At 35.5% G+C, this 22,299-nt stretch overlaps 1 long non-coding RNA gene across 1 annotated transcript; it reads left to right on the top strand.

Moving 5' to 3' along the window:
* The first annotated feature begins 4,136 nt into the window (after nucleotides 1-4,136).
* Nucleotides 4,137-6,059, top strand: LOC129871192 (uncharacterized). The gene is made up of 3 exons (XR_008762210.1): nucleotides 4,137-4,782; nucleotides 4,982-5,275; nucleotides 5,486-6,059. It is a non-coding gene; the product is annotated as an uncharacterized LOC129871192 (long non-coding RNA).
* Nucleotides 6,060-22,299: the final 16,240 nt, after the last annotated feature.

Here is a 22,299-nt window from a genome sequence, read left to right as displayed (position 1 = left end):
GATGTTCTAAGTTAAATAAGAACAAAATTACAAGCTTCAAGTATATACAAATTAAAGTTCTAAAATACGAGTATTCAATTATCTAATTAAAGTTCAATTTCATGGAAACATAAAGTTCTAATGAATTAGTTTTAAAGTCTAAAAGTTCAAAATTTATCCAAACCAAAATAATTTATAAAGTTCTGAGTTTCTAAAATTCAAGTATCTAAAGTTCATGTTAATAACCACATGAACTTCTAAGTTCTAGTTACTTCTAAAGTTTAAAGAGTTCAAACATATAAAAACCTAAAAATTTTAAAGTTCAACTTCAAAATTCCTAGAGTTTAAGTTCATGACTTTGAATATTGTCAAACTCTAATTAATTAGCTTAATTAGTTCACAGAGACTACAATTCAACAAGATTTCTAAAGTCAACAAAATTCCAAATTCTAAGTTCTAAGTTCAAGCTCACAATTCAAGTTCTAAGTTCAAGTTCTATATTATATTCATAATTTAATTCAAAAAATAATCCAAATCAAAGCAAAGACCTAAATTAATCTAATTAAGTTTTAAAGTTTGCGTATTCTTGGCTAGAAGTATGATGACCATATTGTGAAAGAGTTCTAAATTTGTACCAAGTATTTGTCATGAATTAGTGAAATTAATTAAGAAACATGGCCAAATTATGAAGAGTGAACTTAACTTCATACATTATATTGCATCTTACATTTGACGAAGACATTGGGTTGCTATGAATCTCTGGAAATTGAATAGGTGGCATTGATAGATCAAACATTTCATTAGCTTGCCTGAATAACTCATGAGTTGCAATAGAAAAATCTTGTGCAGTTTTAGTAACCTTCCAACAAGTGAGATACTGATTAGTAATCCTAAAGCTAATGTTAATAATGATTCTAATTTCATCCTTATTTTCTTGGAAATGTTTCAGAGATTAGAGTTTTTAAGAAACATGACCAAATTATAAAAATGACCAGTAGTGCGAGAGAAAAATGAGTAACTCGAACAACAAGAGTAATTACTTAAACAAAAAAACAACAAATCCAATTTAGATAATGAAAAAAATATCAACTCACCAAGATTCATACCATAGAGATTCAAGTAAATAGAAAACAGAGATTCATAAACAAATTAAATGAACAAATTAATTTTTTTTTCAAAATTAAAACCCTAAACTAACTAACCTTATTATTAACAATACGGAGAAGCTGACGGTGGGGAGAGGCAAAGGCAACGACGGCGACGGGAAGGGCGTGGCGGCGGCAGAGGTGATGCAGCGAAGGGGGTGGGGGTCGGATTTTTAGAGAGAAGGGAGAGGGTTTAGAGAGAGAGAGCAAAGAAAATAACAAAAATTCGGGCAACTGGTTTGAAATATTTCAGAAAGAGCGACGGGCAGTGTCGCTCTGTCTGTTGCTTGTTTAAGTAGTTGACCACCATTTTGACCAAAAAAGCGACGGATAGGGCGACACTATCCGTCGCCTATTTAAAAAATAATTAATAAATAAAATGTAATAAAAAGCGACGAACGGTGATGCCAATTTTAAATAATATTTAATTATTTTTAATTAAAAGCGATGGACTCCGTCATTAATTTTATTTTATAATTACTTTTTAAATATATTTATATATGGCGCAAAAATCCGCCAAAAAAGCGATGGATAAATAGACCCTATCCTTCGCTTTTTATTAAAAAAATTATAAAAAAATATATACAAAACAAAGCGACGGACAAAGTCTCAAAGTCCATTGTTTTTTTGAGAGAGCAGTCCGTCGCTAATATTTCTGTCATTTTTTGAACTATTTTTAGTAGTGGTATGATGATGTGCATGGAGGCTTTGGCTTCGGGAACAAAAATGGAGGAGGAATTTCACTTTTGGATTTCGCAAGAGCTTTTTGGTTAGTGATAGCCAATTCGAGTTTTCCAAAGAAGGAGGAACATTTGGTAACCTTTCATAATTCGGTGCCTAAGACTCAGATAGATTTTTTACTCCTTAGGAGGGATGATAATGGTCTATGCATAGACTGTAAGGTCATTCCGAATGACAACCTTACAACCCGACATAAGCTCTTGGTGATGGATTTAGGAATCGAGATGACGAGGAAGAAGAGGGTCAAGTATGATCAACCTAGGATCAGATGGGGGAGTTTGACCACGGCTAGTGCCCTGGATATGGGAGAGAAATTGAAGGATATGGGGGACTAGGATAGTAGTGGGTATGCGACCAGTATGTGGGATAGGACAGCTAGTTGTATTAGGGTTGTAGCAAGGGAAGTGTTGGGAGTCTCGATAAGTAGTTGTAGTCGGCATCGAGGGAACTAGTGGTGGAATGAAGAAGTGCAAATGAAGGTGGAAGCAAAGAAAATGGCATATGCGAAGTTGATAGAAAACAAAGATGAGGTGGAGAAGTGGACGAATAGGAAACTTTATAAGATAGCGAGGAAGGAGGCGAAGTCGGCGGTTTCGCCGGCGAAAATGACAGCTTTTGAATGCCTTTATGATGAACTAGAAGAGAAAGGCGTGGATAGGAAATTGTTCAAGCTATCCAGGGCGCGGGAGAGAAGGGCACGCATTGTGGATCAAGTGAATTGCATTAAGGATGAGCATGGAAAAGTATTGGTAGAGGAGACCCTCATTAAATAGAGATGACAGTCATACTTCCATAAACTCTTGAATGAAGAAGGGGACAGAGTCATTATGTTGGGAGATTTGGAACATACAAGGAGGCATCACGATTTTGGGTATTGCGGGAGCATTAAGGTCGAGGAGGTTAAAGGTGTTGTTCATTGGATGCGCTGGGGAAGAGCGACTGGACCTGATGAGATCCCTGAGAAATTTTGGAAGAGCGCGAGCTTAGTAGGTTTGGAGTGGCTGACTAGGTTATTTAATGTCATCTATAAGACGGCAATGATACCTGAAGAATGGAGGTCGAGCTTAATGATCCCTCTATAAAAAAATAAGGGGGATATCTAGAGCTGCAACAACTATAGAGGTATCAAGCTTCTAAGCCATAGTATAAAATTGTGGAAAAGAGTAGTGGAGATGAGGATGAGGAGAGGCATGACTATTTCAGAAAACCAGATCGAATTTATGTCGGGACGCTCAACTACAGAAGTCATCCATCTTATGAGGAGACTGGTGGAGCAATATAGGGAGAGGAAGAGGGACTTGCATATGGTTTTCATCAATATAGAAAAGGCTTACGATAGAGTTCCAAAAGATATACTATGGAAATATTTAGAGGCTAAAGGTGTACCTGTGGTGTACATTAGGGTGATCAAGGACATGTATGAGGGTTCCAAAACCAGGGTAAGGACAATAGGAGGAGATTCAGAGCACTTTCCAGTTGTGAAGGGGTTGCATCAAGGATCAGCTCTTAGTCTGCTTTTATTTGCCTTGGTGATGGATGGATTGACGCGACAAATTCAAGGTGAGGTTCCATGGTATATGCTTTTCGCAGACGATATAGTCCTGATCGATGAGACTCATAGCAGAGTTAACGCTAAGCTGGAAGATTGGAGGCATATCTTGGAGTCTAAAGGGTTTAAGCTGAGTAGGATCAAGATAGATTACTTAGAGTGAAAGTTCAGTGAGGCACCTTAGGAGGTTGGCGCGGAGGTTACGCTTGGTGCCTAGGCCATCCACAAGAAAAGTAGTTTTAAGTACCTTAGGTCTATCATACAATACAGTGGGGAGATTGACAATGATGTCACACATCGTATTGGGGAAGGGTGGATGAAATGGAGGCTCACTTTCGGAGTGCTATGTGACAAGAAGGTGCCACCAAAACTTAAGGGCAAGTTCTACAAAGTGGTGGTTAGACCGGCTATGTTATATAGGGCGGAGTGTTGGCCAATTAAGATCTCACATGTTCAAAGGATGAAAGTTGCTGAGATGAGAATGCTGAGATGGATGTATGGGCATACCAGGAGTGACAAGGTTAGAAATGAGGCTATTCGAAATAAGATAGGAGTGGCCTCGGTGGAAGACAAGATGCAGGAAATGCGACTGAGATGGTTTGGGCATGTGAAGAGGAGAGACGTAGATGCCCAGTGTAGAGGTGTGAGAGGTTGGCCATAGATAGTTTCATAAGAGGTAGAAATAGGCTGAAGAAATACTGGAGAGAGGTGATTAGATGGGACATAGCACAGTTACAGCTTACTGAGGACATGACCTTAGATAGGAGGGTGTGGATGACCCACATTAGGGTAGAAGGCTAGTGCATAGTCTCATTATTCTTCCTTACTAGTAGGTGCATTAACGCACTATAATTTCTTGTGCTCGAATTTCTGTTATTATGTATTACTTTCTGTACTTTAGTTACTCTATTTTATTTGTGTCACTTTCGTTATCTGTTTTCCCATGTCGCTTTGTACTTCGTAGCCTTATCTGACCTCCTTTTATGCTTTTATTGAGCCGAGGGTCTTTCAAAAACAGCCGTTTTACCTTGGTAGGAGTAAGTTCTGCGTACACTTTACCCTCCCCAGACCCCACGTTGTGGGATTTCACTGGGTTGTTGTTGTTGTAAGTGTTCCAAAACAGTACCTGTTCTCATTTCTCTTCTCCTTAGCCTATTTATCATCTTGGTTAAATGCTACATTACGTACACTACACGTGAAATAACTTGATTTCATAGGAGAGACACCCTTTGTGGTCGAGAGTTTAGTAAGACAGTTAGGATTGCTTTGGAGACTGCATGTCCTGTTAAGATGGACGAAAATGTGCACGAGTTGGAAGAAAGATTAGCAAGTTCCACCTACGAGGAAAACACTCGATGGGGAAATGAGGTATGTCAATTTGCTTTTCATTTTTTGTAAAGGATTTAAGTTATATACTCTAACGGGGCAATGTTTTGCACTATCAATGCATTTTGACCTGTCAATTCATTACCTTAGAAATAACTTGATCGGTAAATTTTGTTTACACCGTCAGTGTATTCAAACTGAGTCAATGTGAACTTCATTAACATGGCATATTGGTTTGAAGTATGGTTTTCCAGTTGAAGATGTATTGACCGGGTTGACAATTCAGTGCAAAGGTTGGAAATCTATTTATTATTGTCCAAAAATGGGAGGCTTTTTAAGGGGTTAGTGCAACTACTTTGGACCAGACATTAGTGCAACATAAGATATGGTCTGATGAAGATCTAATGATTTTGATTTTAAAGTATAGCCCAGCTTGGTATGGAGTTGGAAAGTTTAATCCTGCCCTTATGCTTCATGGAACTGTACTACTCTATTGTCCCTTCTATCTACTCAAAGGACTTTCTTGTTTCCGCAGGTATTTTTCACTCTTGATCATCACTTTTTATAATAACATCTTATTTAATATAAGTCTCATATAAGAAATGCACAAATGACCTATTATCACTCTTGTATCCAAACACATAACTGTTGATTTATACAGTCAACTTCAACACTTGAGAGCATTTTTCAACACTCTGGCCTTCAAAAGATGCTTATGAATTCTCCTTGTGGTCTTAACTTTCAGGTCTCCAGGAGATGGTTTTTGTCATTTGCTTATGTGATAATCGCGGAGCTAATATGTAGTCTTGCTGAATTTCTCTGGAGTGGTGGAACAATTTTGGGATGGTGGATTGAACTAAGAATGTGGCTTTATAAGTTATTAGGAATTTCCAATTCTACATTCATAGTCACTCCAAAAGTCTCTGATGACGATGTGTTGTTGAGATACAAGCAAGAGAAAATGGAATTTGGAAGTGCTTCACTTATGGTTACAATTTTGTCAACACTGGCAATGCTTAATCTATTTTGCCTTGTGGGGTTAGTGAAAGAAGTGATCAGAACAAGAGAAGTGGGATTGAGATATGCATTTGAGAATATCGGTTTGCAAATTTTGCTTTATGTATTCCTGGTTTTGATTAACTTGCATATATACAGTGCTCTCTTCTTTCGGCAAGAATGCTAGCTTTGTCGCAGTTCAGTCAGTTGTCTTTGCACTTTCTGCTTGCACATGTATTTTTAGTACACTGCATTTTGAATCTTTTTAGCAACAATGTATAATTTTGGAATGAGGTGAAATGCTCCTTTGTTATTTACCAGAAGAGGTCAGGCTTCATGCACTGATGGTAAATTATTTATACTATCTGCTCACATTTACAAGTAAATTTCAATGATAAGCATAATTTGGTAATGTAAAAATGGTCATTACCTAGTATTACAAGTTAAACTATCCTACTCCCTCTGGTCCATATTAAGTGAATTGTTTAAATTAGTTTCATAGTTCAAAATAAGTGAATTTTTCAAAGTTCAAGAAAATTGTTGACACTTTTTTCCATATCTATCCTTCCTCTTTTAATGAGGCTCTTAACTACTTTATGTTTTCTAGGAGAATAGTCTTGGAATAATCAAAAGGATAATTGTGGAAAAACAAACCCTAATTTTTTGTCCTTCAATGTTTTTCTACAAGGATATGACATACCTTAACAATTCACTTAAATGGACTTGAGGGAATAATAAAGATGGTAATTAACTAGTATTACAAGTTAAACTAAACTAAGGGGTCGTTTCGTTTGAACACAAATTATATTGGGATTTAGTTATGGTAAGACTAGTTATATTGAGATTAATTATGCTCAGATTAGTTATATTGAAATTAGTTATTCTGAGATTATTTCTTGTTAACGCTTTGGTTTGTTGTATTAAAATTATAATTAAAATAAAATGCATTGTACAATTTCTAAGAAGTTGTTTGTTTACAAAAATACCATTCACCTTATTTACTAGAAAAATGTCATGCCCCGAGTCTACACCTTATGCATGGCATGGACTCAAAAATCATTATTGGTCCCGAACAAACCCTTGACCTGGCTAACTATTTAGGGAAATATTAAACTCAATGCGTAAACTAAATAGGATGAGCATTTAAAGCACTAAAATCAACTCAAGCATCTCAATTATTTTTTAAGATAAGAATCTGTAATATGACTCTGAAAATAGAAGAAATAAATGTTTAAAACATCAAACTGTACATAACTGAAATAATTCTCTAACTGTGTCCATGAAGGCTCTAATAACTAAAGACAACTGTCGGGACGGGTGCTTCAGCTATCTCAAAAGAAGTAATGAACACTAAAAACAATAACTGTAAAAAAGCCCTCCTGTCACGCCTCGAGATGGTACCCTAGGCATGGCTGGATCTCGAAGACCATTGCTGGCCCCCAAGCGACACTTGGTACGATCATACATTCAGTCACTCAGCAAAAGACTCAAAATGAATTTAAAAGAAATTCAAGTGGGCTAACCGAATCAACATTTTGAGAAGAATATTGGTATTTAAAACAAATCTCAAATCAACTCCATATCATAAGGATAGTTTTGAAACCTAAAACATCTACTCGACACTATCATCTATCTTTCTATGAAGCCCTTATCACTATCAAGAAGGTGCCAATGACAAGCTCATGGCTACCCCAAAGAAAATACTCAAAATTAAAGAGAAAAACTCAAGAGTGCCTCCGGATGCAAGGAGGACTCATAAAAAGCTGAGAGTAGATATGATCTTCAACGATGCGCCTGTTGAGGATGTCTAATACCTGTAGTTGCATCATGAAATGATGCAGGCCAAAAAGCGTCAGTACATGAAATGTACAAGTATGTAAAATGGCATGAAGGAGAAACAATCAACAACACTTACCTCAATTTCATCAATCAACTCAAAGGACTCAACTCAAAGGATATGCAGATTTATAATATGGCGAAAGTTTTCAAAATCAACTCAATCACCCATAATCTCAATCAAAAAATTCTATCAAGCAAGATCATATTCTAATTGGGAGTTTCTCTAACCGAAAATCATCGCATATGACCCAGTGATGTACAATGAAGCGGTATAAAGGACGAATCACTATCATTGGATCCACAATTTATCAAAGTCCATCGTTTTGGGACTTAAGGGGTTTAACCTTTCATCCTACGCTGGCTACGTAGTTCATTGGATTCGAGTAGTACTATACTCTTACCCAATTATGTGCTCAATACTTCTCCTAAGACTCAACACTCATAAGACAATCAATCCCAATCAAGTCAATCAACGAATATCATATAGATTGTTATTAATTCATTAGTCCTATCCAATCAATCCTTTCTACCAATTAATTATCCAATCATTCCCAATCATTTATGACAATACTCAGTTGAGATCATTCATTTGGATCAATTATGAAGATATAAAGGACTATCAAGTTTCATCAAGACCATCATCATGCTCACATCCCAATCACAAATATGCATTCACAAGTTCAAGTCTCTAGACTCAATCCTTAGTCATGTAAATCCAATATCAGTTAAAATATCATGAGGGTTTATAAAGTAAATAGTCAAAAATCAATTGTTCAAGAAACAAGTTCATAGAAAACATCAATTACACAATATTATGTAAAAATATGTTAAGTTTAAAGAAAATTCTCAAGAAACACAATCATGGGACTCAACTCATTCACAAATCAACCTATCACAATCATAGGGCACATGAAAGAACAAGGTTCATGTTTTAGTTTAGCTTTACATACCTTAAAAGCTCCATAAATCTTGATGAAAAATCCTAACTTGAAGAAGAACAATCAAGAGACCCTTTCTTAAAATTCTTAGATTTGTTTTCTTGGAAAACCTATGGTTAGGATTCAAGATTTCTCTTAGCAATTCATGAATAGATGAAGAAGTTTGGCTTGAAAAGTTTGAAATCTATGAAGAAGGACTTACCTTGTTGAAGAATCTTGAAAAAGAACCCAAAATTGATGCATTCTTGAAAATTCTTAAGTGTTAATGTTTAGGAGTGAATGAGAGGGTTTTTAATGAGGAAAAACTGATTTCTACACATTTAGGGGATATTAAAATAACTCCCCAAAGATTATAGGACAAAAATACCCTTAAAAAATAAAAGGGGCGTTGTTTGGCTTAGGCATTGGAGTCTGCGTCCTCTCCGCATCGCGGGGCCATCACGGACTTCTGTCAAGATGGAGTGTCTCTAGTAAAATGGTCATAACATTTTACTCCAAACTCCAAATGAGGAAAACTTGATGGCGTCGAAAAGAAGACTCAAAGACCTTTAATTTTATAGGTCATGGTCTACCTAATTCAATAGATTGTAGGACATATGGTTGTTTAAATTTGTCCTTATACGGACTCATGCGAAACCTTAGCCGATAGAGATCCATTATGACCCTAAACCACATCTAATACACTTTAAATACTTAGAATTGATCCTAACTCATATATACAATTAGAATTCATTGAGTTCGAATCTATACGCATATGAAAAATGGTTTGAGTCTTGGCGAAATATTTTAGGGTGTTACACCTCTGAAAGCAAGGAAGACTCACCATAAGCTGATGAAGTGTGATCTCAACAGAGCGCCTGTTGATGATCCTGAATACCTATGTTTGCATTATAAAATGATACAGCATAGAAATACGTCAGTACATGAAATATACGGTATGTAAAATAGCTGAATGGAACATAACTGTGCTGAATACTCAATGAAAGGAATGCTGACAATAACTCGACTAAAAAGTAAAGCATTCAAGTTTAATGAAACCTCAAAGCTCTACAAAGAAAATAAGGCAGTAAATGAAACTCTTAAAAATAGTATTTTTCTCGTCTTGGGGAGTTTCTCTAACCGACAACCATCACTATGAGCCTCGTTGTAGACACGTAATTTTTTATCGAATCTGAGATTTTACACCATATTTAGTGCTTGAATATTTTCTTTATATCTAAATTAAATATTTTGGTTTTATCTTATTTTTAGTAGGTTTACTTTAAAAGATATGAAAACTACAAAAATAGAACACATTTTAGAGTGTTTTGTATTTAATTGTTTCAAAAAAGAAATAAAAATTTACAAAAAAAGAGTTTATTATCCTTTAATTTAAGTTTAATAAATAAGTTAGTGTTTCTAACTCATAGTTTTAGATTAGCTATTTAACTTTTCTGTTATTTTTATTAATTCAAAATAGTCTTCTTATATTTTTATCATTATACTTTATTTTTATTTGTTCTTTCAAAACAAAAATCTGATAAAAATAATAATTTAATCTTAACTCCTCCCCACTCACCTATACTAGCTTCCTCACATTTCCACTCACCATCATCCCACAACACTCCACCTATCTCACATCTTACACCCCTACACTATACTACATAAAGACACATACCTTCATAATATAAAAAAGAAGAGATCTTCACAAAAAAAATCTACTAAAAGAAAAATTCTTCATCTACACACAAAGAAAAAACTCATAATCTGCAAGAAAAAAAAACAGCACAACACAAACAAAAACAATAAATGGAAAGAAAGGAGAAAAAAAAAGGAACTACACATTCATATCTTTTCTTCTTTTCTCATTACTTCCATACAAACACTATACATATACCACCACATACAACCTACAAAATATTCTTGGGTGTTATAATCGAGCTTTGGTCACGATTTCGCGTTACTTAGTTTTTTTCATTTGCGGTTCAACTTTACCTTTTCTCTTTAAATTATTTATGGAGTTTGATGTAATTATATGATAGTTTTATTTTTATTCATAATTTGTTTTAAATGAATATTGAATTATGTGTTATACATCATATGATAGTTTGTTTTTATTCATAATTTGATTAAAATGAATATTGAGTTATGTGTTATATTTCTATTTAATGAATGAAGATTGCTTTAATGGGTGATTATTTTTGTTTATTTATTTTTACTCATTAGTTGTTATCTCTTAAAAATGAACGACCCATGGTGGTGTTCTTGTCTTGATTTAGATGCCAATAATGATAAAGTAAGAATTATTAGGCTCAAAAAATTATTTATCATTTTTATTTTATCAAGCAAAAAAAAGAGATTTGTTTTAGCATGTTAGAAAAAATTACAATATGTGTATGCTTTATCTTGATGTTAACTTCAAGAGTAATAAAAATAAAAAGATATTGGAAATGATCTTAAAAAAAATTATATTGTATCTACAAGTTTAGATTTATTTTATTTGATTTTTTTATAAGGAACAAATATTTTCTTCGTTAGACAAACTTTTAGGCATATTAAAAATATTTGTTTCGATTAAGAATGCGGTTGCACATCTTTTTTGAGGCACTTAAAAAAATTCAAGAATGCGGTGATGCACTTTGACCAAATTATTTAAAATATTAACTTTCATTAATTTAATCAAGATACTTAGAGAATATTAGGTAATGCAATCGAGAGAAGAAAATAATTATGCTTTGAAGCAATTGTATGTCAAAATCGAGAATGCAGTTATGCATCTGATTTGAGACAACAAAACTCAACAATAACAATGCAAGAAAATTGTACCTTGTAATAATATATCCAAAATAGTATAAAAGAAGTATAAATTAATAAAAGCAATTGTGCTAGAATAATAGGACTCGAGTGGTGCCTAATACCTTCCCCTCGGTCAACAAAATTCCTTACCCGAATTTCTAGTTTGCAGACCAATAAAATAAAGAGTCATTTCCTTTTAATTAGGGATTAAATAGGATGACTTTGAACACCATAACTCAATTCAAAGTGGCGACTCTGATACAACGTACTGCTCACGTTGCCAGATCCGTCCAATACCTTGCTGGGATAGAGGATGCAAACTCAACTCATGGACCCATCTAAAAGTTCGATACTAAAGTGAGGAGTCGTCCGAACTAATGGCATGATCCTATCCTACGCTGGCTACATAATTTATGGGGTTTGAGGTATTTGAACTCTTATCTAAATCAGTGCTCAATACTACTCCAAAAATATGTAATAATATATATATATATATATATATATTAAAATCTTTGTGAATAAATACTTAAAATACTCGTCTAGAGTCACAATAGACTTTACATTAACTGACTTGAAACTCTTTCTCAACACTTTATGTTTTCTTTAAAATAAATATCCTTTTTCTTAGTACAAATGATGTATTTTGAACTACTCAAGATCTCTTAAAACTCATTCTCAATAATAATGCATAATACTTTAACTCACTTGAACTCTAAAAATCATGCATAATGAATAGTAATGTAAAAACCTCAAAATCAAATAATGTACTGGGGACACTCATGTTCCCCTAAAACTATTCTTTTACTCATGCTTTGAAATACTTTTAGTATAACTGAAAACAATGCATACTATATTACAATGTAAAACCTTTACCAACTCAATAGGGTTCATGTGAAAAATAAGCATGAACACCAATCAATAACTAGAATCATATAAGGAATCATAAGCTCAACAATAGAGAATTGAATTCAATAACAAGGAATAATAGAAACTTGAAATTCAAGAAAAGGATTGGATTAAAACCGTAGGATAAACTCTTACTGACTTAATTTAGATGTAGGGTGTCAGGACGAACCCAGTCCAACACGCACTACGGTTAGCCTTACATACCTGGAAGCACATTGTTCTTGAAGAACTTGATGAATACTCTTAAAACTCTAGCCTTTCTCCTCTTGAAACCTTGCTTTATGTCTTGAGAGTGATTATGAGGGGAAAAGGGTCGAATGACACTAATAAGGGACTTAATTGTGTCCCAAAACGTCGAGGCTTGGACTTGGACTTGAAAATAGTGGGAAAAGACCCAAATATCCTTCATTAAAACTCATAGTAGTCGTCTACGAGGACTATATACGGTCCATAGAAGCTTCTATGGGCCGTAGAAGTCAACCATAGAAACTTCATTGAAAATGGGGTCCCTGAATTTTGGGGTCTATGGACCCTTCTACGGTCCATAGACCTCCTCTACGGACCGTCCTGCCAAGTTGTAGGACAGGTACTGAGGCTAGTCTACTAAAGTTAGTTCTACAGGACCTTCTATGGTTCGTAGACCCTTCTATGGTTCGTATGAGTAGGGTCGTAGAAGTACACTTGAAGGAGGGGTCTCTTAAATTGGGTCTGCACGACCTTCTACAGTTCTGTCACGCCCCGGGGGGTACCCTAGATGTAACTGGCATCCGAAGGCCATTTCTGACCTCCGAGCAAACCACCTGGTCCAGTCACTCATTCATTCAATCACATTCTCTTAGCGGAAACTCAATTAATGAAATACTTTTCATAATATAAGGGCTGAAGGCCAAACATTTACAACCCAACAAGTAAATAAGATAAGACTCCTCAAGATAACAGTTCGACCTCCCCACACACCAGTCTATGAAGCCTCTATTCAAGTCAAAAGGGTGCCCATGACAAGTCCATGGCTACTAACAATCTAAATAAAGGAAAGGACAACAAAACTGTACAAGAAGGCTCAATATCCTCCGGGAACTAGGAGGGCTCACCGACTGACTGAAAGTGCATGTGGATCTTCAACGGAGCGCCGGTTGATGATCTCTAGTACTGTCTCTGCATCATGAAACGATGTAGGCCAAATGACGTCAGTACATGGAATGTACGAGTATGTAAAATGGCCGGATGAAACCACATTAGGAAAACATCAATATCAACTCAGGATCTCCACTCATACATGTATACATGACAACTCACTCAATGTCCTAAGTCCAACAAGAATAGTTTAGACCGGACTAACTCATAAGCCACTTAGCTCAACTGACTCGGAGCACTACCAAGGCCTAAATGGGAGTTTCTCTTAACCGATAGCCATCACCTATGAGCCGGTGATAGTACAACAATCAGACGTTGTTGCTACGTCCGTCCACACCTTGCCAGGGCATGAACGCCTCTCTAATCATGGATACCATCGATTAGTCAAGTCCTATCATTTCAGGACAATACAACTGGTAAACATCCGACTTTAACGGTTCAATCCCACGGGAAGCATCCGACTTTAATGGTTCCATCCCTAGGGAAGCATCTGACTTTAACGGTTCCATTCCTACCTACGTTGGCGGCGTAGTTTTCTGGGGTTCGAGTATAGACTATACCCTCACCCGCTTCGGTGCTCGATACTCCTCCCATGACTCTATGCTCATAAAACTCCTCTAATCATCTCAAACAAGCCCTCACGGCTAGTTTCATGTGGTACATTACCACCTCATTAACTCGGTTCTCATTTCAATTCAATTCAGCCACAATGACAAGTCTCATTTAAGACCTTGTCCACTTGCCAATTCCTTCCTCATATCAACTCAATCAAGCCTACTCTATATGAACATTTATGACATCTCCTCAAAGTTTAACACAACTCTATGACTTCAACTCAACCATTCAAATAAAATAGCGCATTTAAGGAAATTGACTTAAACAACATACTCACATGGCTAAAGGGATCAACAAGACATAACAACAAGATATCTCCATCAATTCATACTAACATGAAGGATTTTAAGAACTTCTTGGCTCAACATCATCAACGCATATAGCATCATATAAATAGGATACAAAGTTCATATAAACATACACCATACCAAGAACTCTATTTTTCATGAATATCTAGCCTTAAGCAAGAATAGGGCACATGGGTGAACTTAGCCCATGTTTTGGATAGCCTTACATACCTTAGAATAGATGCTTGAAGAAACTTTGTTGTTGGGTCTTCAATGGAAACTTGAGGTCTTGAAGCTCTTGGACTCCTTTTTTGTTGGAAATGGAGAAGAAGAGAAGAGAGAGGAGCTAGGGCTTTTTTTTTTTAGAGAGAGTGAGGGATGAAGAAAAATGGTCCTAAAATATACAAGGCTTGGGTATATATAATTTGGGACAATTCCCAAATTGCCCTTCCTCCAAAATTCTGAAAAATTAGGCGAAAATGCCCTTAGTGCAATAATGGCGCATCGCGCCCTTATAGCGCCAAGGGCAATTACGCCTAAAACCTGCACAACTTTTAGTGCCGCATCGCGCCAGGGACCAAACTACTGAGGCATGTTTCTGGCGCGATAGTGGCGCATCGCGCCCTTACAACGCCAAGGCCATTGTTCTAAATTCTGGGAATTTGGCCTGAAAAAACCTGCACAACTTTTAGTGGCGCATCGCGCCAGGGACCAAACTGCTGAGGCATGTTTCTAGCGCGATAGTGGCGCGTCACGCCCTTACAGCGCCAAGGCCATTTCCCCAGCAGTTGCAACTCAGGCCAAAAATGGAATTCATGTCGTGCTAGTTCATCTTCGGATCGTCATATCTTTTGACTTCGAACTCCAAAATTTACGTTCTTGGTGGCGTTGGAAAGAAGACTCGACGACCTTTAATTTGATAGATCGCGGGCTACCCAGATTGACGTCTTTTCAAAAGGTAGGGTCGTTAAAAGTCGACCCTTACACGAACTCGTCCTAAACTTAGCCACGACGGATCTTTTGGACTTATCTCGGTCCTAGGGGTCCTCAATGACCCCACATCACCTCCAACGCTCTTAAATTTCTCAGGGACTCGTCTTAACTCAAGCACATACTTCGAAATAAATACGATGAGCCCCACACATGAATAAAGAAGGCTCGAAACTTAGGGAAAATTTTGAGGGGTATTACAAGTTCATCGACTAAGGCTGGTAACGAATTGATTTTTTTCGATTCGGATCGATTCTGGTTTCGGTCCAAAATTTGGTTAAATCGGTACCGATTGACCCGGTTTGTATCAGAAATGAGGGATACCAGAATAGGTAGCGGTCTGGGTCCTGGGTTTTTACCCATTTGAACCGGTTCCAGTCCTGTTCCGGTCCGGTTTCAACTGTCCAATTTTCAATTTTTTTATTATTTCCATCGTTTCCTGCACACTTGAACGTTGGGGGGGGGGACTAACAGCTAAAAACAGCCACCCCTCCCCCATAATACCCCGTATCCCCTCAACCCCCTAATACTGTAAATATATCCCATTTTCTTTTATTTTTCTCACAAATTCACAAAATATTCTATTAACATCTTACAAATTCTCTCAATTCTTAAACTTTCTTGTTGATTATAAATTTTATATTTGTGCTATTGGTTAATTGGAGTTCAGAGATTTTTTTGAAGTAATTTTCAAGCTTCAATTGGCATTTGTCAATTCCGGCTTTTGGTTATACGTCTATTTTTACACAGACGTTCGATACATTCGTTCTAACTTTAATTTCTTTATTTGTTTATTTATTAAGCTACTATATATTTTTTTTATATTTATAATTCTTGTTTTTAGTATATTTTAATTATTTTAAACTTTAAATATGGATTCACAAAAAAATAGTGGAAAAGAAAAATAGCCAATATCCGCCAAGAATAAATCTACTAGTAGGGATGGAAATAGTTCAAGACAATTACCACCTAGATTTAGAATTAATTCCGATGATTATACTCATGTTGATGAAACTTCTTTTATGTCACGTCCAAGTCCAATAGATTTTAATTCCGAAAATAAAATAGACCATGAGACATTAAATAGATGTTATACTAATTTTGAAGAATAATTAGAGGAAGAAGTAGAAATACAAGACCATGAAGAAGATGACACCCCTACAAGTCCGGTTATAGATTTACCGCAACAAAGTGATCTTCCCCCTTTACCTACATTTTCTAAGGCCGCGACCAAACGTCCTAAAAGATCTTTAGTTTGGCAATTTTTGGTACAAAATCTCAAAAAAATGACTGCCCAATGCATTAAATGTAAAAAAGTCATCAAGCATTTGCCTACGGGAATGCATGAAGGGACGGGGCGACTTACTACACATTTGAGATCTTGTAATAAAGAATTTGCTCGTCTAGAAGCTATTAATAGGGCTAAAAAAGAGGTACACCGCTACCGGAAGAATCTATAGGAGGTTCTAACATGGTTCAAAGTGTGCTAAATATGTCTAACCCGGCTAGCTCAAGCAGACAATGCACATATAATAAAGAGAAAGATCATCAAGAATTAGCTAAAATGGTTGTTGTTTGTGGTTTGCCTTATAGTTTTCCTTCGCATCCCAGATTTATTCATTATATTCAACAAGTGTATAACCCATATTTTCAAGGTATTTCAAGAAATACCATTAAAATGATATTTTTAAAATATCAAGCTGAACATTGTCATTGTCTTCATTGCTTATTTGCTTATTTTGATGATAGAATAAGTGTTACTTCTGATATGGGTCGTAGTCCTAATGGTAATGATTATTTTACTGTTACTGTTCATTGGATTGACCATGATTGGATTATGCAAAAATGAATAATTGGTTATAAATATGTTGAAGAGAGTAAAACTAGTTCTTATATAGCGTTAAAGTTAGGTTGTATTATGCAATATTTTGGAATATGTGATAAAATAATGAGTGTTACTTTAGATAATGCTTCTAATAATTTAAAAGCAATTGATTTTCTAAAACCTAGAATTTGTCCAATTGATAATGATGTTTTTCATATTAAGTGTACTATGTATATTTATAATTTGGTAGTAAAAGATGGTATTTTTAAATTTGGAGATTCTTGTAACAAAATTAGAATTGCTTCTAATTGGATTTTTAAATCTAAAATAAAGCCTAGAATTACAAAATTCAAAAATCAGTGTAATGAATGTGGTTTGGAAAATAGAAAAGTTCCAAAAGAAGTGTCTACTAGATGAAATTCATTATTTGAAATGCTTGAAGTTGCATATATTTATCAATCTCCGATATAATTAGTTTTTAATGCTCATAATGCGGATCCAATTTTAAGACTTAGTAAAGAAGATTGGGAAGAGGCAAAAGAACTTGTTGATTTTTTAAGAATTTTTTATATAGGTACAAATGTTATTTCTGGTCAATATTATCCAACTATTTCTTCTTCTTTAGTAAATATTTGTGATATTTCATCCCAGTTTGCAAAATATAGAAGAAAATATAAGTTTAGAGAATCAATTGAATTTATGATTGAAAAATTCAAAAAAAAAATATTCCTCAAATTTATTTGACTACTACTTTATTTAATCCATGTTACAAATTAAAAGTTGTCAAAAAATGGTTGAAAAAATGTATGCTAATTTGAAATTAAACCTAATGAAATTTCTAGTGTTGAAGATTGTAAAAGTAGCACAATAACAAAAGCTAAAAAATTATATGACACATATAGAGCCATGGAAAAAAATGTTCCACCAGTTATACCTCCATCTCGTAGACCTAGAAAAGATGATATAGATGATATGATGGATGATTATCTTGGTCTTGAAACTTCTAACAATAATGATTTTAATTAATATATTAATTAGGGACTGGAAAAGATTAGGGATGAGCATGGACAACCTCAACTATTACAATGGTGTAGGAATCGTGGAGAATAATTTCCGAACCTTGTTAGAGTTGTTCGAGATATGCTAGCGATTCAAGCATCATCGGTAGCTTCGGAGCAAGCTTTCAGCGCGGTGAGATTTCAAATTGGAGAACATCGATATTCATTAGCAAATGATAGTTTAGAAATATCGGTGTTATTTAAAGATTGGATTAATGCCGAAAGACGAAATTATGGACTACCAAAATTATCCGATCAAATAGAAGATGAAATAGATGAAATACTTGGAGAAATAGTGATGATGGCATGGAAGCAATGGAGGAAGAACGGTAAATACAAGTTCCAGATAATGTTTCCCAAGAAATGATAGAAAATTTAAGAAAACAATATTTCAGAAATTACAGATATTAATATAATATTCGAGACCTAGTTGAAACAGAACCCTTCTTAGAAGGTGGTTGCGTAGATTAGGTACTCTTTCTAGTATTTGTAATTGTATTATATATTTGAATAAATAAAATGGCTATTAGCCTTGATTTTCTTTTAAAGTATTCTTTTATTTAATGCAAGAGTGCAACTCATTATAAAATTTAATTTTCATTTTTCAATTATTTTTTTAACATTAGCCTACTACAAAAATAAATTTAAAGTTCCTATTGTTCACTACTTTTTATTGTTTAAACTTTAAACTTTAAACTTAAAATTAAACTTTAAACTTTAACTTAAACTTAAACTTTAAACTTTAAAGTTTAAACTTAAACTTAAATTACAATTCTTACAAGTTACAAGTTTCAAATTGAAAGTTGAAAGGTTTATAAAAAGTTACAATTTTTTTGTGTAAATATAATATTATACTAAGTTACTACTTAAAATATTTCATGAGTTAATAATAAATATTTAAATAATAAATATTTTTAAAAAAAACCCAATAATGATACGGTTCCGGTACCGGTCCGATCCGGTTCCAACCTATTATAGATAGGAATGGACCAGAACCTTGGAAATGTACCGGTTGACCCGGTTCCATAATTGGAACGGGTTAATAAAACCAGTTTTGATTCTGAATCTGGTAAGACCAGTGGGGTAATTTCCGGTCCGGTTCGTTGCCAGCCTTACCGTAGACCCATCTACGGGCTATACAAGGACTTGTCTTGTACGCAAGAAACTTTCAAGTCTTTGAACCTTTCCTATGGGCATCATCTATGGTCCGTAGGAACTTCTACACGCCGTAGAAGTCGGTCGTAGAAAAGTAGAAAGGTAAGCTAAATTTCACTATGTCTGGGAGTGAACTACGAGCCCCACCTACAACCCGTAGCTCCACCTATGGTGCGTAGGTGCTTCTCTTGGTTCATAGTTCGGCAGAACTTTTTAAACTTTTTTCTAGGCTTTCAAGACTGAACTGAGTTAGAATATTTTGGGGTGTTATAAAAAATGATTTAAGGGACTGCAAAGGTAATTTTGTCATTTTTATTATTTTATCGTGAGATAGTTAATCCTAGTGCTACTATTCCACCGGCGATAGAGATAACTAATTTCGATACTACTAATCCTAGTATAACGTATTCCAAGATTAGTAACCAAATAAGTGATAAGACTGTTTGTAAAAATATTTAAAATGATAAAAAAATAAATTGCAATCATAAATAAAATATGAAAAAGCATAATTTTATTAATAAACATTGTGGTATGATTCTTCTCTCCAAAGATTTCTCTGTGATTCAGGGGCCGTTAGTGGCGTATTTCTCGAACTAGGACGTGGACCTCATCTTCTCGAAATATATGATTGTCAAGAAGAGTTCAACCACATCTTGATATGATTTTTTTGAATATTCCATGAATTTCTGAATGTTTGAGATGCCTCTTACGAGAATATATTACCTTGTATATAAGCATGTGCTAGGGTTTAGGGTAAAGTAGCATCCAAGAACCCTAACTAAAAAGATGAACGATCATGCAGATTCTCAACTATGATTGAACACATTTTGTAGAATTCCTTACAATTTCGATGTCTACAAATGTCCCCTGCTTCAAGGCTTATGAGAGTGTATACTTGAAGAAACTCGCAGACGAGACTTCAAGTACCCATAAAAAAAGAGCTTTCACCTTTGCAATTTTGTGGCTTCAAATTTGTAGATTTGATTTGAGAGAGAAGAGATGAAGGCCAGATTTAATCCACTGGGTGTGCCAATTTGTAACTGACTAAGTTTCGTTCCTAAAAATAGCAATCAAGAAAGAAAAAAAGCGACAAACAATAATATTGTAACACCCCCCAAAAAATTTCCCTAAGATTCAGACCCTTCTTGTAGACGGGTAGGGTCGAACTCGAGTATTGTGAGGTATACGCAAGAGTTAAGGTAAGTCACTGAGAAATTGAGCAGTGTTAGAGATGATGTGGGGTCACCAAGGGACCCCTAGAACCAAGCTAAGTCCAAAAGATTCGTCGTGGCTAAGTTTTAGGATGAGTTCGTATAAGGGGGTCGACTTCTAATGAACCTATATTTTGAAAGACGACAATCTGGGTGGGCCACGACCTATTAACTTAAAGGTCGTCGAGTCTTCTTTCCAACGCCACTAAGAATGTAATTTTTGGAGTTCGAAGTCGAAAGATATGACCATCCTAAGACGAACTAGCACGACAGGGATTTCAGGCCTGGGTTGCAATTGCTGGAAAATTAGGCTTGGCGCCACAGTGGCGCGATGCGCCACTATCGCGCCAGGAACATGCCTTAGTAGTTTGGTCCCTGGCACAGCGCGCCACTACGAGATGTGCAGGGTTTTTCAAGCCTATTTTCCAAAACCTAGAAAATATGGACTTGGCACCGTAAGGGCGCGATGCGCCACTATCGTGCCACGAACATGCCTCAGTAGTTTGGTCCCTGGCGCGGTGCGCCACTAATAGATGTGCAGGGTTTTAGGCATAATCGACCTGGCGCTGCAATGGCGCAATGCGCCACTATCGCGCTAAGAGCGTTTTTAGCCTATTTTTCAGAATTTTGGAGAAAGGGAAATTTGGGAATTGTGCCAAATTATATATGTATCATCCTTGAACATTTTGGGAACATATTTTCAACCCCTCTCTCTCTATAGAAAAGCCCTAGAAAAAATCCTCTCTCTTCCTCTTCTTCTTCTCCAAGTCCTTCTTTAACAAAGATTTGTTCCAAGAGCTTCAAGATTTAAGTTGCCATTGAATACTCAACAACAAGGTTTTATTCGAGTCTTCACTAAGGTATGTAAGGCTATCTAAAACATGGGTTGAGTCCACCCATGTGCTCTATACCTTTTTTGAGAATAAATGTCCATAGGAATGGAGTTCTTGTTAGGGTTATGATCAAATGAGTCTTCTCATCTATTAAATTGATTCTTGTTATGTTGATGAGGTTGAGTTAAGAAACTTCTAAAAAGAGCCTTTATGTGAGTTTGAGTTGATGAAGATGAGTTGTTAAATATGCTTTATTGATCTTCTTAACTATGTAGATTATGATAAATGATGTTATTTTTCTTTAAAATGTTGCTTATTTTGAAGTTGTGATGAGTCTTAAAGATTAATTAAATGGATGGAGGAAATGATTGGTCATGTCTATATGTTGCTATAAATGTGCATTTAAATTACTCTTGAAAGACATGATTATGAGATATGTGATTGTGATAGAGTTGATGAGTTGACAAGGTTGAAATGAGACTTGTCGATATGATTTAATTGAGTTGATTGGATGGAGTTTTATGAGCATTGAGTCTTGGGAGTAGTATCGAGCGCCGAATTGGGCAAGAGTACAGTCCATACTCGAACCCAATAACTACGTTGCCAAACATAGGAGGGGATGGTTGTCCTGACATTATAAGACTTGGTTGGATTGGATCCATGATTGGTTGATTCGTTTATACTCTAGCAAAGTATGAACGGACGCGGCAACAATGTCGGCTTATTGTACTTTCACTGGCTTATAAGTGATGGTTTTTGGATAAGAGATACTCCCACATAGGTCTTGGTAGTACTTCGAGTCTGATTGAGTTGATTGTATATGATTTGGTCCCGTCTAAGCTATATTCTTGTTTAGACTTAGGACGCTTGTTGAGTTGTATTTCTTTCCGAGTTAAAGATTCCGAGTTGATTTGGTTCCTTCTGATGTTGTTTCATTCATCCATTTTACATACTCGTACATTCTATGTACTGATGTCATTTGTCCTGCATCGTTTCA

Source organism: Solanum dulcamara, chromosome 10, assembly GCF_947179165.1.
Source record: "Solanum dulcamara chromosome 10, daSolDulc1.2, whole genome shotgun sequence".
In the NCBI taxonomy this organism is placed as follows: domain Eukaryota; kingdom Viridiplantae; phylum Streptophyta; class Magnoliopsida; order Solanales; family Solanaceae; genus Solanum; species Solanum dulcamara.
Note: the sequence above shows the minus strand (reverse complement) of the source record. Positions and strands in the feature narration are given on the sequence as shown.